This window comes from Eleginops maclovinus, chromosome 2 (genome assembly GCF_036324505.1).
Source record: "Eleginops maclovinus isolate JMC-PN-2008 ecotype Puerto Natales chromosome 2, JC_Emac_rtc_rv5, whole genome shotgun sequence".
In the NCBI taxonomy this organism is placed as follows: Eukaryota; Metazoa; Chordata; class Actinopteri; order Perciformes; family Eleginopidae; genus Eleginops; species Eleginops maclovinus.
The window spans coordinates 3,746,696-3,762,359 of record NC_086350.1 but is presented as its reverse complement, the minus strand read 5'-3'; the positions used below and the strand labels follow the sequence as shown (position 1 = coordinate 3,762,359).

Below are 15,664 nucleotides of genomic sequence, written 5' to 3'. Positions count from 1 at the left end.
GGACTCAGACAACTTTCAGTATTGCATGCATTTACATAACCGTATGTCAAAAGGGACAAGGAAAAGTACATATGTGCTTCGCATAACTTTCAGGAACACAAAGTTTTAAAGAAAAAAGCAAGAGTTTCTTCATGGTTACTTAAAGTCTTTCATTTTGCAAAGAGAGAGAAACGGAATCTGAGACGATCAGAGTTGTTTCAATGCGAGGGAACAGAAGAGGACAAAGCCTTAAAATTCATTACAATTTCGTTTTTGAATTTCCTCTCAATTGCTGCACATCGGATTATACGTGAAACTTCAAAAGCTTTAATTATCTTAATTAGTCCTACATTTGCAAGCAAGAAAGCTCCTTGAAACCGGCGGATGATGCGAGTGTTTCCGTCGCACAACGCGTCGTTAAAAATGCACATAATTTGAATGTGATATGAGAACCTTAATTGGTGAATTCATGGCTATCAAGGGGCCTCCTTCATTACAATTCAAGAGGCTGCATCATGGTGGCCGTATTCTCACATAATGAATGTGATTCTCCCCCCCCCCTCAGTGTAATAACTAATTGCACAGAGCTGCTAATCGCCCCCACCCCACCTACACACCCAAAATTAATATGGCTTCATAAGTTTTGTTGTTTACAACTGACAACTTGAGAGTGGAAGAAAGCTCATTTATTTTCACTTATGACTGATAGTGGGAGTACAATACTTAGCACATCAAGGGGACCCTGAAATCCATACCATATTAATCTGATTATGGCATAATGTTACTATTTTTATTAGAATTTAAATTGTTTCCATTCCCATAACCAACTTAACTGAAACACCTTTATAATAGCTAAAGAGGAAAGCAGAACCCGTAAAAGGTTCATATTTCTGCAGTATTTTTGCTTTAAAGTTTTCTGTTTCTTATGTTGTAAAATGCTTAGGTTTAAAAATAATATACATTTGCATTCAGGGACTGTGCATTTTCATTTGGCGTCGAGCAAAATAAGTGTTTGATGTTTGGATGTTTATTTATAAAGAACATGATTCATACGTCTGTTGCTTTCACTCGCATTTTTTCACGGATGTTGAAGCACTCAAGGCTCCTGCTCTTTTGACCACAATACTGTGAGGCTAAAAGAAAAAAATGTAATTCCAAGTGAACTTTTCAAATGAAAGAAGGGATCTTTTGAAAGTTGGCATTATAATTACATGATTGAGACTGCCAGCGCATTCCTTTACTGCAATGTCCAGTCCCTGCAGTGTTTAAATGAACACCTTGAACCTTGTGGTTAGAAGTGTGCTCCTCTGTACCTTACTAAGTCTAAAAGTTGAAACACCTAACCCTTATCATCAGTGCAATGTTGAAAGATGACATTCTGCTCATGTTACGGTTCATATTTGTATCTAGTGTCTCTCCAGTGACATGTCTCCATGCTTTAATGTCCAAAAAGCTCTTTATGTTTCTCATACTGCCTGTGCTGCAGCTCCTCTTTTCACCCTCTGTCTGAAACCAGAGCCCAGTCTGCTCTGATTGGTTAGCTGGTCGGCTCTGTTGTGATTGGTCAACCTGTTAGAGATGTCCCGGCCCCTTATCCTATCACGTACAATGTGTTGGAGCGCTAGCCAATAGGAGAGCGAGTGGTGGCCAGGGATTTTAGCATTTGCAGACCATTTACATGCACACAAACGTACATAACACCCAGCTTGAAAGGGAAATCCCCAAAAGCCTAACATGGCCCCTTTAAAAGAAGATGTCAGCATGACAATATTTTCAGCTAGTTTTCCCCTTTTTTATGTCAGTTGGTATCTGATATTTTTGATAGTCTAAATAAAGGAGGACCTTTGAGTTCAACCTATTTCAAGGATTTGTTCGGTGCAGTGAGCAATGTGCAGTGTCATCCAAGTTATTTGTACACATAAAGACGTTGTGTAATGACTGGATTTGAGTGTTTCAGAGAACAGAATGCACTTTGCCCCTGCAGCTGAGTCAGACTTAGACAGAATTTGGCCAGATTAGAGCAATCGTAGTGAATCAGAGCGTTAGTGCTGCATTAAGCCTGTAATCCATGGCTAACAGAGTGAGTTGCCCAAAATGTTTTGGATTTAATATGTTTGTTAGCATCAACAGCAACACAAATAGATGCTAGTTTGCAGCATCATGTTTCTGTATTTATATTTAAAACATATTCAAACCCAAAGAGATGTGTCCACAGTTTCGTTGCTGCATGTATTCCCATTTGAACAGATCTAAAAGTGGCCACTGCTAAAAGGTCTTTCGAGTGCCATGCCCTCTTGTCCCAGGAGGGCGTTGGATAATGTGGCGGGGTTCGCCCTGAGGTGCAGGAGATCTCACTACAGGGCCAGATGACACTCGTGCAGGTCGCCACTTTCGGGCACAAAGCCCAGTTGACTTGTTCAGCGGAGCTAAGCCAGCGTCGAGTGCCAGGGGGGTTAAAGGTTAGCGTAAGCCGCTTTGGGCCATCGCAGCCCACTGACTCTGAACAGCAGGGTCAGCTGAGGGGCTGCGGGACCCCTCTGCTAGGTAAAGCACTCGAGCAAAAAAACACCTACAACATGACAAGGAGGTGAGGAAAGAAAATAGGAAAACGCCGTCAACAGGATTATTGCTTCCAGCATGGAAAACACGGTCAGCTTTTTATCTAAGTCACACAGCTTAGACATACAAGGAGACTTTCCAAAGCACAATGGGGTTGGATTCTTTATCTGGACAATGGCATGTTTTTTTGTCAATGTTTTCCAGATCAGTTTTGCAAGGAGGCATGAGATGCAGTTCAGGAGGCGTGAATGCCTATTTCACAAATGAATGCTTTTTTGTTTGAATATTTTTTTCAATCAAAAGCACAAACTGTTTTCTGGTTTTATCACTCCAAAAAAATAGACGTGTAAATGTGAAATTTAAAGCCCATGAAGAAAACAGAAACTCAAATAGGCTTTTATAGATGATGAAATAGATATACATGTATAGGTCCACCTCTCTTTACAATTCAAAATATTCAATCTGAGACTATTGTCATGCTGACCTTTTTTAAAGAGGTGCTATTATCTTCTTTGGGCTTTCCCTTTCCTGTTATTGAGGTTTATGTGCATGTAAATGGTCTGCAAAGGCTGAAATCCCTGTGTTCCCTCCAGAAACGCCTCCATTGGACTCCTTTGTTTACTTCCGGAACATAGTGACATCACTTTCTAACACTCACGCTTCTACTGGCTAGCGCTCCAACACATTATACATGATAGGCTAAGGGGGTGGGACATCTCTAAGCGGTTAACCAATCACAACAGAGCCGGCCAGCTAACCAATCAGAGCAGACTGGGCTCTGGTTTCAGACAGAGGGTGAAAAGAGGTGCTGCAGCACAGGCAGTATGAGAAACATAAAGAGCTTTCTGAACATTAAAGCTTGGAGACATGTCAGAGTAGAGGAACAAAATACAGATATGAACCTGAGAATTAGCATTGCATGTACTCTCTAACATTATAGCAGGAATGTTTAACCTAACCATTAACATTAATGTCAGTTAGGCCTGGGCCAATGACATCCTATGAATACTGCAGCAGAGACACTGCCAATATGCATGTCATTCTCATATCTGCGCAGTGACTGGAAAAATACATTAAAAAATCTAAACCAAACACATGTTTGCCGACGTATTAATGAAGCCCCAGTTGTAAAGCGAGACGGCGCCGCTATATGATACATCTCTTTAGCCCCAAGCATGCTAACAGCGGTGTCAATATCTTGACTGCGTCCCTCAGGGCTGCTGGTACAAAAGACACTTCACTTCGAGGAGACGGAGACGGGGGGGGTTAGAGGGTGGAGGGCTCCTCCCTCAACGCCGCCTCTCGGCACAAAAAGATAATTGTCTCCTCCTTACCCAGAGAGATGGGTGTATTTCCGTGACCTATACGAGGGACTCTTCCCATCTCCCGCGCAGCCCAAGATGTCACAGTGGTTTGCCGTAATTACTTTTGCTGATGGAGGTGAGAGAGGACATTTGCATCAGATGAGGCGCGCAGTAGTTGGGTCTCCCCACTCGCCGCCCATATGCCGCTTTTAATGTCACCGTAATCTCTAAAGGTGAGCATTGGCAGCACCGCTGTATATCTCCAGAACTAGCTGAATCAGTGGTTTGGAAATAGGTTTGACATTGAGTTCGGGTAAACGAGAGGACACACACAGTCACAAAAAAACATGCACGCACACACACCCACAAACACTAAGCAAACACCTCAGAGGAGAGACGTTGTGCTTCTACACTAAAACTGGACCAGATTGGCAAGATCAGGTCGTGAATTCTTAACACAGCATCCCTCTGTTTAGAAGTTCTTTGAGCTGTAGAGATAAACATACAGAGTGAGCACTCCTTGGATTTCTGTTGTCAGAGGAGGTGCTCACCTTTTACTATCTGCTTCCTGCTGCTGTAATTTCACTGAAGCCTTTTTTCTCAACCTTGAATACCTTGTTTTCAACCAAACAGCTGTAAACACAGCTTATTTTTGGCAGTTTACAAAAGCCTATTGCACAAAAGAAATGTAAGGGGTTTATCATTGACCTAACATTGATTGATAAAAAGATTGGCGTTTGCAAGATAGTGACATCACTATGTCACACTCACGCTTCTATTGACTAGCGTTCAACACATTGTACGTGATAGGCTAAGGGTCCTGACATCTCTAACCGGTTGATCAATCACAACAGAGCCGGCCAGCTACCAATCAGAGCAGACTGGGCTCTGGTTTCAGACAGAGGGTGAAAAGAGGTGCTGCAGCACAGGCAGTCTGAGAAACATAAAGAGCTTTCTGCAGAATTAGCATGTTTTCTTCACAGGGTAAACAGTGTAATTATCCTCCTATGGGGCGACAGTTGCTCAGTTCACCGGCACTGTCGAGGTGTCCTTGATGAAGGCACTGAACCCCCAGCTGCTCCCTGGCACCCTGAAACACGGAAGCCTCTTAGCCCTGACACCTCTCCGTAAAATAAGCATGTGTATATTCAGGCATAGTGTGTATAGGTCTGTGCATGAGGGATTAAGAAAATATCATCTTTTCCTGCAGTAGTCTTTTAAAAACTGCCAACAAAGTAAAAAAAAACACCACAATAAAACGTTATTCTAGGATCAAAAGTAGAAAGAAAGAAACCTCTGAAGGCGGCGATTTGAATATATCTAAAGCACTAACTTACATTTTTACACTAATGCTGCAGAGGTGTACAGTAAAGAGAGCCTGCATCTCTCTGTCTTCGTGCCATCATCTTTATTCCACTCAATCTCCCACTTTGAAAAATGATTCTGCCTTTGCACAGTCTCTAAGTCCCACACCTCCCAGAGCATACGCGTCTGTTCATCACACTTTCTCTATTCTCTTCTTGTTTCTGGGATTCTGGTGACATTTTCAAAGTGCCAGATCCTTGCCTTGAGACATTGTGCATGTGCCCACACCTCTCCGCCCCCGAAAAGTACACACACACACACACACACACACACACACACACACACACACACACACACACACACACACACACACACACACACACACACACACACACACACACACACACACACACACACACACACACACACACACACACACACACACACACACACACACACACACACACACACACACACACACTCTCCTCGCCTGGAGCCAGGCCCCTGTGTGCTTGTCTACCTCAGAGAAGCCGGAGCTTGGCATGGAGATGAGGCTCTGGTGGATTCTGTGCTCCGCCTGCCAATGCTGCTCTTTTGATCTGCGGCCAGCTGATGACAGATCTACATTAAGCTCATAGTCTCCTCTCTTTCGCTCTACTTCTCCTCTCCTCTTGCCTGACACTGGGGCAAAATGTTACTGTAAAGTCCGCGTGCATTGGTGGGAATCGACATCCCTCGGGGTCGGCGCTGTGGGTCTCCTCTCCTCTCGCAACGAACAGACAGAAAGACAGAATGCTGAGTGGGTTTCCAGCTTGCAGAAAAATACCATGTGGGTGTAAGCCAAAGATAGTGCCATATCAACAATCCAGGGGGAAGCTTTACACTTCTCTCATGTGTACCTCCAAGTTTGAAAAGGAAAAATCCATGCTGCAAAACGCTCACGCTTGGAGAGACGGTTAAACTCTGATGTTATTTGGTCATGTTGGGCTATTTTATTTGTTGTGTTCAACTTTCTGTCACGCTTTTATTTTGGATAAAAACTTTCTTGAATTAACCTTTAATAACATTGTAGGAAAAGTGTGTTTCATCCTAAAAATAGGCTCTCTGTACCCACGTAGAAAGGGAATATTATTCATTTTTTAGTTGTTTATTGAAGTACAGAGAGCCTTTAAAGTGTCTTCGTTAAAAACTGAAACAAAGGGTGGATGTGACAGGCTGACAGCAGACAAAACAAAACATAAAAACGTTTCAAAATTCTGGAATTTTGGTTCACTGTGATTAGGTCCATAGACAAAGCTGCCAAACCACAGAGCCTATAGTAAGCTAAGCTAGGCATCCCCTTGGCACAGTTCAACATTTATTAGGAAATGAAAAGCATAAAGGGGTTCAGACGAGTGTTTTTGGTTTTGTGAATTTTGAAAGAAAGCTCAGGCAGTTCGAGAAGCATAAAAAGACATCTGTCAAGGTAACATCATTTCAGATGATTGGGGGAAAAAAAGCGCCTTAATTACCCACCATCATTTAGACATCCTCCCAGAATACGCCACACTGCAGGATGAGAAACAGATATTCTGCTCAGGCTGCTTCCTAGCCCCCACACAGCAAAGACAGTATCTACTGCTCGACAGAATCAGACCGTTTTCTAGCCGGACAACGATCAGCTGAAGTTGCGGCTGCATAAACTTGACTTGAATGGTTATGAGATACTTAAAGAGGCCCTATCATGCTCTCCTGTAGTGTGTTGTATAGGCTTTTGACTGAAACACTTCCATTGGATTCCTGACATCACTATGTAACACTTGCACTTTTTGTGCTAGTGCTCCAACACATTGTACGTGATAGGCTAAGGGGCGGGACATCTCTAAGCGGTTCACAGAGCTAGCCAACTAACCAATCAGAGCAGACTTGGCTCTGATTTCAGACAGAGGGTGAAAAGAGGTAAGTATTGTATCGTTGTCGTACTGATAGTAATCCACAGAAATCTGATAATATCTTACTTACTTATTAAACTGTAAGCGATGACAGTTCCTGTTACATGGAATCCATTACTCCCCAAGCCTGATGGCAGACAATATGTAAGCAAACACATAAGATGCATGGCTAACAGCTGCTGACGAACGAGGACTGACAGGCGGTGATGGAGCCTCACAATTAGAGAAACACAACCAGCTGTTTCTAAACGGGATCATCTGCTTGTTACAGCGATATGAAGCAGGAACAGCTCGCAATATTTTCATGTGGCTCCTTTAAGGGAGGTGAGATGTTGTGATAGAAGGTGGGAGCATCATTTTGAAGAAGCAGGAACAAACTGCAGACAGCTTTTGGTTGGACACCGTCGTATTGTTTGTCATTGCCTTTGAATTCAGTGGGGTAATGCTTCTGTGTGGGCTGTAAATTGGCAATCAGTCTGACCATTTGGGTGGTCACTGTACTGCTCCTGTGAGGAGGTCAGGGCTTGTCTCAGTGGAGAAGAGAGCGGTATTATGTTACACTCTTAAAGATCAATGACTTCAGCTGTATTTTTAAAGAGCCATTATTATGCTTTTTGGTGTTCCCTTTCCTGTAGTGCGTTTTTAGTGCATGTGAATGGTCTGCAAAGGCTAAAATCCAACAGTTCTGTCCAAAGGGAGTTTCTCTCCCTTACACTCTTCCTGCCTGAAATGCTTCCTTTGGGATGGATGGATGGATGGATGGATGGAAGTACTTTATTGATCCCAATTTGGGAAATGTTTTTCTTACAGCAGCATAAAAACAACGCAATGTAATTACAATAAAATAAAAATAAAATAGCATTTACAACGAGTAAAGTAAAAAATATACATTTGGGACAAAAATGTACACAAAATATAAACAAAAACAAAATATGAAGCCGAATATTATACGTACAATGTACTTCTGCAACTTCTGGTACTTCTGGAACATAGTGACATCATTATGTAACACTTGCGCGTCTATTAGCCAGCGCTCCAACACACTGTAGGCATGGATGTATGAAGAGAATTGGATACAACATTGGAGGAGGGACCCTGTTCATTACAATGAAAGTTGCTAAGTGGCGCATGCTGCCAAAATGGCCTGACTCTAGAGATCAAAATCTGGGCCCATAGAGCCTGTGCACTTCCATTTTGCTTAAGCCCCGCCTCCAAACTGCAGCGTCCCAGCTAATCTCGACTCAGTTAAATGAATGGATTTGGTTTTTACAACTATTTAAATAAGGGCTATACAAGTGTTCTTACTGGGTAGTTATTTAGTGGGGGGAAAATGAAGAGTAACAGATGTCTCTTTCCCAATGTCAGTCAAAGGGAAAAAGTATTTTCAGGTCCAAATGATGTCACCAACTGAAACGGCAGTCGTGGGACGACAGTTTGCTTCCGTGAACATTTACCTCACCTGTCTGGATATTTCCCACACATCTCTAAACAGTTAGCCAATCACAACAGGGCCAGCCAGCTAACCAATCAGAGCAGACTGGGCTCTGGTTTCAGACAGAGGGTGAAAAAGAGGTGCTGCGGCACAGGCAGTATGAGAAGCATAAAGAGCTTTTTGAATATTAAAGCATGGAGACATGTCCCAGAGATACTACATACAAATATGAAGCTGAAAATGAACATAATAGGGCCTCTTTAAACCATTTCATAGAGCACAAATGTAGATATTTAATGAAGCTTTTTTTTGCAACACTACTCTCAGTCTCCCCAGACACAAAGGAGGAAAGAGCATAACAGGAAACATGAGAGACAGTGAAAATGAGACAGAACAAATGTGAGAGTAAACAACAGAGTCAGAGTGCATGTGGGCATGAGAGAGCGGGAGAAAATGACGCTGGCTGTGAATATGTACCTCACACCTAACACACATAACTCAGCCCTCTGTATTCGGCGGCTGCACGGCTGTCAGGAGCTGGCATATATCATCGCTGCATCCATGGTGAAAAATCTAACAAATGTCAGCTCGAATGAACAAACACCTTTTAAAAAGCCTTATGGTGGTGCTTCACCATCGCAACAGTCACGCTTATTTAGGGAAATGTCAAAGTGTTGTTTGGGAAATTACTCGTTTAACTCACATTGAATGCTTCCACTGATACAAATGAACCAAAGGGAGTGAAAACCATAAAGCGAGATCAGGCAGCATCACAGTTAAAGTATTAGACCACAGGGATAAAGGAACTAGCTAACATGCTATGTTTGGTTTTTGGGTAATATTGTAATCCTGCTTTTATAAGGGAATACTTTTTATTTTACAAGGACATAACAATAACATATAGGAGATGACATTCCCACCCTTAGATTGTTTGTCTCTTCAAACACTTTAAATTAACAGTACTCCTTGATTGACTCCTCCCATTGAGTTATATATATTTTTAAATACTTAGTAGTGTTTCCTGATTACGTAATCCATGTAATCCGTCACCCCCCAATACTTGTTTACCCTTTGGATCACTGTGTATAAAGATGTGAATTGTTTTCTTATAGGTCTGTTTTAGGTCAGTATTACCAAAACTCCTACAAGCAAACCTTATATTAATCTTAAAAAGGTGAAGCTCAGTCTACTTCTCCTCCTCTTATTGCTTCCAGCCCTGTTATGCCACTTTTTCTTCCAAATCCAGCTCCTCTAGATTCCCTGATTTGAAATCCATGCGCACACAGCCTTGCTCTGAGCCACGCTGTCCTGTAGCAGAAACAGCTGTTTGCATGAATCTTTAATGCTCGCCCACATTGGCACGGCATTGAGGCAAAAATGAAAATGAGGAGAATCACCTCGATCCCTGATTCAAGCTGTTTAAAGTCCCCGCTGTTTTGAGAATGTCAAACGTCTCGTTCACTGGAGTGCGCCACTTGAAAATGTTACGGGTTAGAAAAATGAAAACAGCCACAGCAGTTAAGCCAAGTTCCTTTTTTCAGCGTGGCATTTATGGGCCATATAAAGTGGAGAAAATCCAGTCAGAATGTGGAGAAACAAGGCGTTGCAGCTCATTTGTCTACAATGGAGCTGTGCAACATGGTTAGGATTGATATCACAGTATGATTCCTAATATAATCACGTCTTTTATATACACAGTTTCACAATTTGGCCGAAAAATGTGTGCAAAAACCTCCTGAATTTCTCACAACATTGTAATCAGCTCCCTTAAAGGGGATAAGAATAATCACATATATTGCCTTACATTTTGAAGAAAAGCCATGGCTTCATTCTCATTGTTTACATGTCATTGGGAGGCTGTGGCTCGGTGGGCTAGAGCATCGATCTCTGGATCCGGGTTCAATTCCCACTGCAGTCATGATGTCATTGTATCCCTTAGCAAGACACTTCCCCCCCAAGTTGTGGAGACTGCCCACGGTAATGAGTATGTGAGTCACTTTGGATAAAAGCGTCTAAGAAGTGACTCTTTAGACATGTACAAAGAAAATTCCATTACTGATTGCTTTTAGTTTCCAAATAAAATGTGCTTTTAAAAAGTAATTTGCACATGGGGATTTTGTAGAGCAATAACAAAATGATCATAATCGTATCGTAATGGTATTTTTATAATAATAATAATAATCATTTAGTTGCCTTGAGGGTGATTAGCAATAATGTCCTGTTACTTTATGCTTTGAACATCAAATAAACATGAAATGTGATATTGGTGAGTTTATAATGACAAGAGAGGGCCATAAACAGCTGTGGTGATACTGAGATGCTCCTTTGGGTTTTACATCTCAGGTAAACAGTAAGTATTTTCTTTGCTTCTCACCTTGTTCCATCACTTTCATGTTATTTGTACTTTGGTGGAATAAGCTGAAATATAAACACCATAAGCTGGCTATGCTGCCCTGCACAGAAGAGCAATGCGGCTGTCAATATGGCTGCGGGTTTACAATTGTTGTGCTTGGCGACTGCTGTCTGTAACACACAAGTGTGAAAAGCAATAACACCAGCAAAGTGCAACTGTTGGCGGTCAATATTTTCTCTCCCTGATAAACCCTCCGGGCAGGAGCGTAGCGTCGTCTAGCCAACACAAACACAGCTTTGCAGTTTCAATCTGTCACAGTGTGTGAATATGGAGCAAGAGCGAAAGAAAATAAAAAACATAAACTCTTGTCTTTTGCCACTCTCAGTTTCACAGAGGAATCATCAAAATGTGAAGTTTAAGGATTGCTTGAGTGTCAACAGGGTTAAAAACAGCTCCCTGCTAAAAGCAGATGAGTCTTCACGGCTGCCGCGCTGTGACTTTTATTCGGTTTACCTTTTTCTAATGTCACTTCTCAACGGGAGAACATTTCACGGGCAAAGCAATCTGAAGGAGACACTGTGAACCAGGCACTGAAGTATATCCTAGCACATTTTTTCTGATGCAAAAAGACAGAGGAAGAGATTACCTTGTAGAAGTCAGATGTGTTTGTGGGAGGAAGTCTGCAGCTTGACCTGAACGGGGTACATGAACACGTCTGCCTCAGCTGTATCTGGGAGAAACAGAGGGAGCAGATATACCAAGGTTACCTCACAGCTTTGAGACTTTTCAAGGGTAACATATGATGATCACATCATTTACAGCCTCTAACCATACGCACCATCACACTGTGAGCCGCTCATATTGATGCAAACACAGGAGTGCGTGGGAAACAGGGATTTACAAAGTTTGCACACATGCTGTGCTAAGTTAAAACACCCACACCGCACACAGATGCACACAAACACACAGCCAACAAGCCTCCAATTCCCCAAGCAGCTGCAGACTCGGCTACCCTGTGGCTTACTTTTTCAAGATGAATCTCCAGAGCCCCCTAAGGAAAACAAGCGCTTTGCCAAGGATGTCCAGGAACGCTAACTGTCGCCGTCTCTCTCCATGCTCACACACTGACGGCTGTGATGGGGAGTCGCGGCGCTCCCACACTGAGGCGGGGTAATTGGCTAGAGATGATGGGCCATAAACATACATCACAGGGGCGGCCAAGCGCCAAGCAGGCAGCTAACTAAGGCTGTCTTTCTACTCAGTTTGCACACGTATGCACACACATATCGTCTTCCCATCCGAGTATATTGACGCTCTTTGAACACATAAGCTTGCCCAACATTATTAAAGAGGACACATTATGCTCATTATCAGCTTCATATTTGTAATGTGTGCCTGTGGCGTCAAACAGGTTTGAGCGTAAGACCAGCATCTGTGGAGGAAGTCCTGGCCTGAAGGGGGGCAGAGAGAGCTAACCTAGACACACCCAACAGACAGAATGCAACCCATGTTTCTGGAGGGACCGATTTCACCTGCGCACCTCTAAACAAGCATGGGTATAAAATGTTTGGAGCTAGCTACCGACACAGCTCATGTTCAACCACAGACGCAACTGATATGGACTAAGTCAAATATTTAGTTTGAAGGAATCATTATTTGCTGTTTCCTGTTTGAATTTGATCTATTTTGAATTTAAATGTGAAGTCCAAGCTAAAATGTAATGGAAATGCTGGCAATTGGCAGTTTGATACTGATTAAGATTGTAAACCAAGCAGAGGGCTGGTGTAATCACTTTGATAAAACATGAGAGGTTTAGTTTAATGATTATGGTTTGGATGCATACTGATGTGGAATGTGATTTGTCCTTTAGTTTATCTTGAAGGTTATCAACCTATTCTTCTTCTGAAATTCCACTATGTGCCATCAATCTGCTACTTCCATACAGATACCCAAATGTTTCAAGAACCATCAAATCCATCTCGAAGAAAATAAATCACCAGAACAGAACAGAGTTGCATCATTTGTATTGAACAAGCCATTTTCAAGTTTGGGCAGAGCTGAATGTACCTTAAACATCTGGATAACTTGACAGTGCCTCAAGTGTGACGTTAACATGCTTTAATGTTCAAAAAGCTCTTTATGTTTCTCATACTGCCTTTGCTGCAGCACCTGTTTTCCCCCTCTGTCTGAAACCGGCTCTGTTGTGATTGGTCAACGGCTTAGAGATGTCCCCTTAGCCTTGAGGGTTACATAGTGATGTCATTATATTCCGGAAGTAAAGAAAGGAGTCCAATCAAGGCGTTTCAGGCAAGTCCCAAGGAAGAAAGCCGGCCGTGGAAGCAAATGATCCTAGTGGCCAAACAGTGGTACTACACTTACATTCTACTGTAGTCAGTGACTTCATGGACCCAAAATGACTTTCCCCATTAACTTACATTGGGAACGAGACGTCTGTAAATCAAAGTACATTTTTTAGCTGATTACGAACACTTTCATAGCCTTTATTTTAATCAATGTGGTCTAAACATTTAGTCCAGTGGTTTTTTTTCTCTCCATTCAATTGACTGAGCTGGGAGCATGAGATCAGAGGTTTGAAAATTCAAGTGTGCATGCTCTGTGTGCCCCCATAAAGGTACTTTTTTAAATCTTAGTTGCTCCACTTTGGGCTTCATGCATCACTAAGCAACTCTCACAGGAATTAACAAGGCCCTGCCTCCAACTCTTTATCCAGTTCCCTTTCTACATCCATGGGCGTTGTGTGGGAGAAAAGCTCCCAATTGCATAGACATTGGGATTTTAGTCTTTGCAGACCATTTACATGCACACAAACCTATATAACAGACTACAGGAAAAGGGAAAACCCCAGAAAGCATGTCCTCTTTAAATCACAGAGAAAAAGGCCCTGCCTTCCTTTAACCTATCACCGATATTCCATCACTTTCCTTGGCGTCATGACCATAACCTAGAGGATACTCTCCGCCGCCATTATCACCCACTGATATATAATAGGCACTAGCCATTTAAAATGCATCATCACCATAACAGATAGGATGCCCTCTCTCTCACCATTACTACCATCACACAGTGGTGGATAATAGACTATCCATTCCTGCAGCGCTATCACCACGGAGCAGACTTTCTTCCCATTTCCATAACACTTCTGTCATAATAAGCAGGGAGAGCCTTCCAGTCATGACCACAGCTCTCCGAGAGGAGGTCAGTCGTGTCAGACTATTGTCTCACACGCTGGTAATTGGGAGAAATAAGGCTGGGCGAGGAAACAGCGCCTGGAGCTTCGCTTTCTTCTCAGTGGGTAGCTGTGCGAGGCAGCATTTCACTGTCATGTCGTAGTGCTGTTGAGCCATATGACGTGTTTAAAAAAGCAACAAGTAAATATGAGATGTGGGAGACAGTGGCAGATAATTTGGCGCACACGGTTGCCAATCTCATGATTTGATAATGGATTTTTCCTCAGATACAGAACCTAGTCTGCATTCTCTAATCCTGTGACATGGGATGAGGATTTCATCAATAAAAAACCACTTCATCATCTAATCCTCTTTCTTTTTCTGGGTTTCTCCAGATTTAGTTTGACACGTCTCGCTTGACCGCTTTTTTCTCCCAGGGACAACCTAAAGACCCCCTTCACTCTCTGCACACCGAAACTTTGAGCGGGATTGTAAAAAACAATGGCGGGGAGTTGGAGGGACAAGCAGGGGGGGGGTGCTCATTATTCAGGAAGACACTCGAGGCCACAGGATATAGCACACTTCATTTTTCTTGTCAAACTCTGGGCTGGCTTAATGGCGTGTTCACAGCGAGTGGTGAGACAAAGGGATGGTGTTGCCAGGCCGCGACGTGGAGGGAGTGCTGATCAAGATGGAGGCCGTCGCAGCGTTCCTCTCGGACCACCTGAGCTGCTGAATATTTTACAGTGGCAAATAAATACGTCTCGTGTTTCAGAAAGCAAACACACTATGGGCTATCTTACAAAGAGGGAAAATGAAATATGGTCTCAATTATACTCCGACTGTAGAGCGGCACAGATGTTCTTATTGTTCCTCCCATTCCACGTCCTCATAAACCTTCCCTCATTATTGCCTTCATTACCGGTGCCATCCATATAGCAGGCGGCTGCCATAAAACCTGAATGTATCCACAACTCATCATCCAAACACTAATTTATCATCCGCCCAGCAATTACACCCCTCCCACCGAACCTGCCATTGATTTTGAACACAGTGGTGCTTTTTCTATTTAATTTGTGCGCCTATGACTGAGGCTATAGCGAGCCGCGGGGCCATGCAAAGCAATCTCCTCCTGCTCTATATATGCGCTGGACTGGAACTGTGTTTTGATCAGAGAGATGATGGGGCAGGTGTTGCGGTACATCGAGAAGCCTCATCCCCATCGCATTCGCAATCTCTAGGCATGGCAGCGGGGCTGTGGTGTCAGACAGCCTCTTTTGTTCGACTCCTAATTGGGCTAATTTATTGTCCTAACAGGCGTAGCAGCTGTGGCTTTACAGCGTAGCACCAATTAAATCCAGATGCTGGAATGAAAAAAATGGGACTGAACGTGACTCTGGGACCAAACATTAATAGACGAAAATGACAAGCTGGGATGAGAGATTCTTTCTCGACGCGCTGCCCTCCCATTGATGGTACAAATACGCAATTTCGATGAGGATTCATGAAAATAGCAGCGAGGCAGACGTCACACATTATTTCCAATAATGGATGTGATTATCTGCCAGATTAAATATTGAACACAAATCTGCAGGGACACCAGGTCTGCACAG

General features: G+C 42.9%; 1 protein-coding gene across 3 annotated transcripts in view; it reads right to left on the bottom strand.

Annotated features, from left to right (window-relative positions):
* mgat4c (mgat4 family member C) overlaps positions 1–15,664 on the bottom strand; it is a 103,228-nt gene that overhangs the window by 32,675 nt on the left and 54,889 nt on the right. For 2 of the 3 annotated variants that reach the window (XM_063899314.1, XM_063899306.1), the window contains one exon: positions 11,510–11,593. The exons of the other annotated variant lie outside the window; for it this stretch is intronic. The gene's annotated coding sequence lies outside the window, so the exon portion shown is untranslated. The remainder of the gene's footprint in view (positions 1–11,509; positions 11,594–15,664) is intronic. 3 annotated transcript variants of the gene reach the window in all.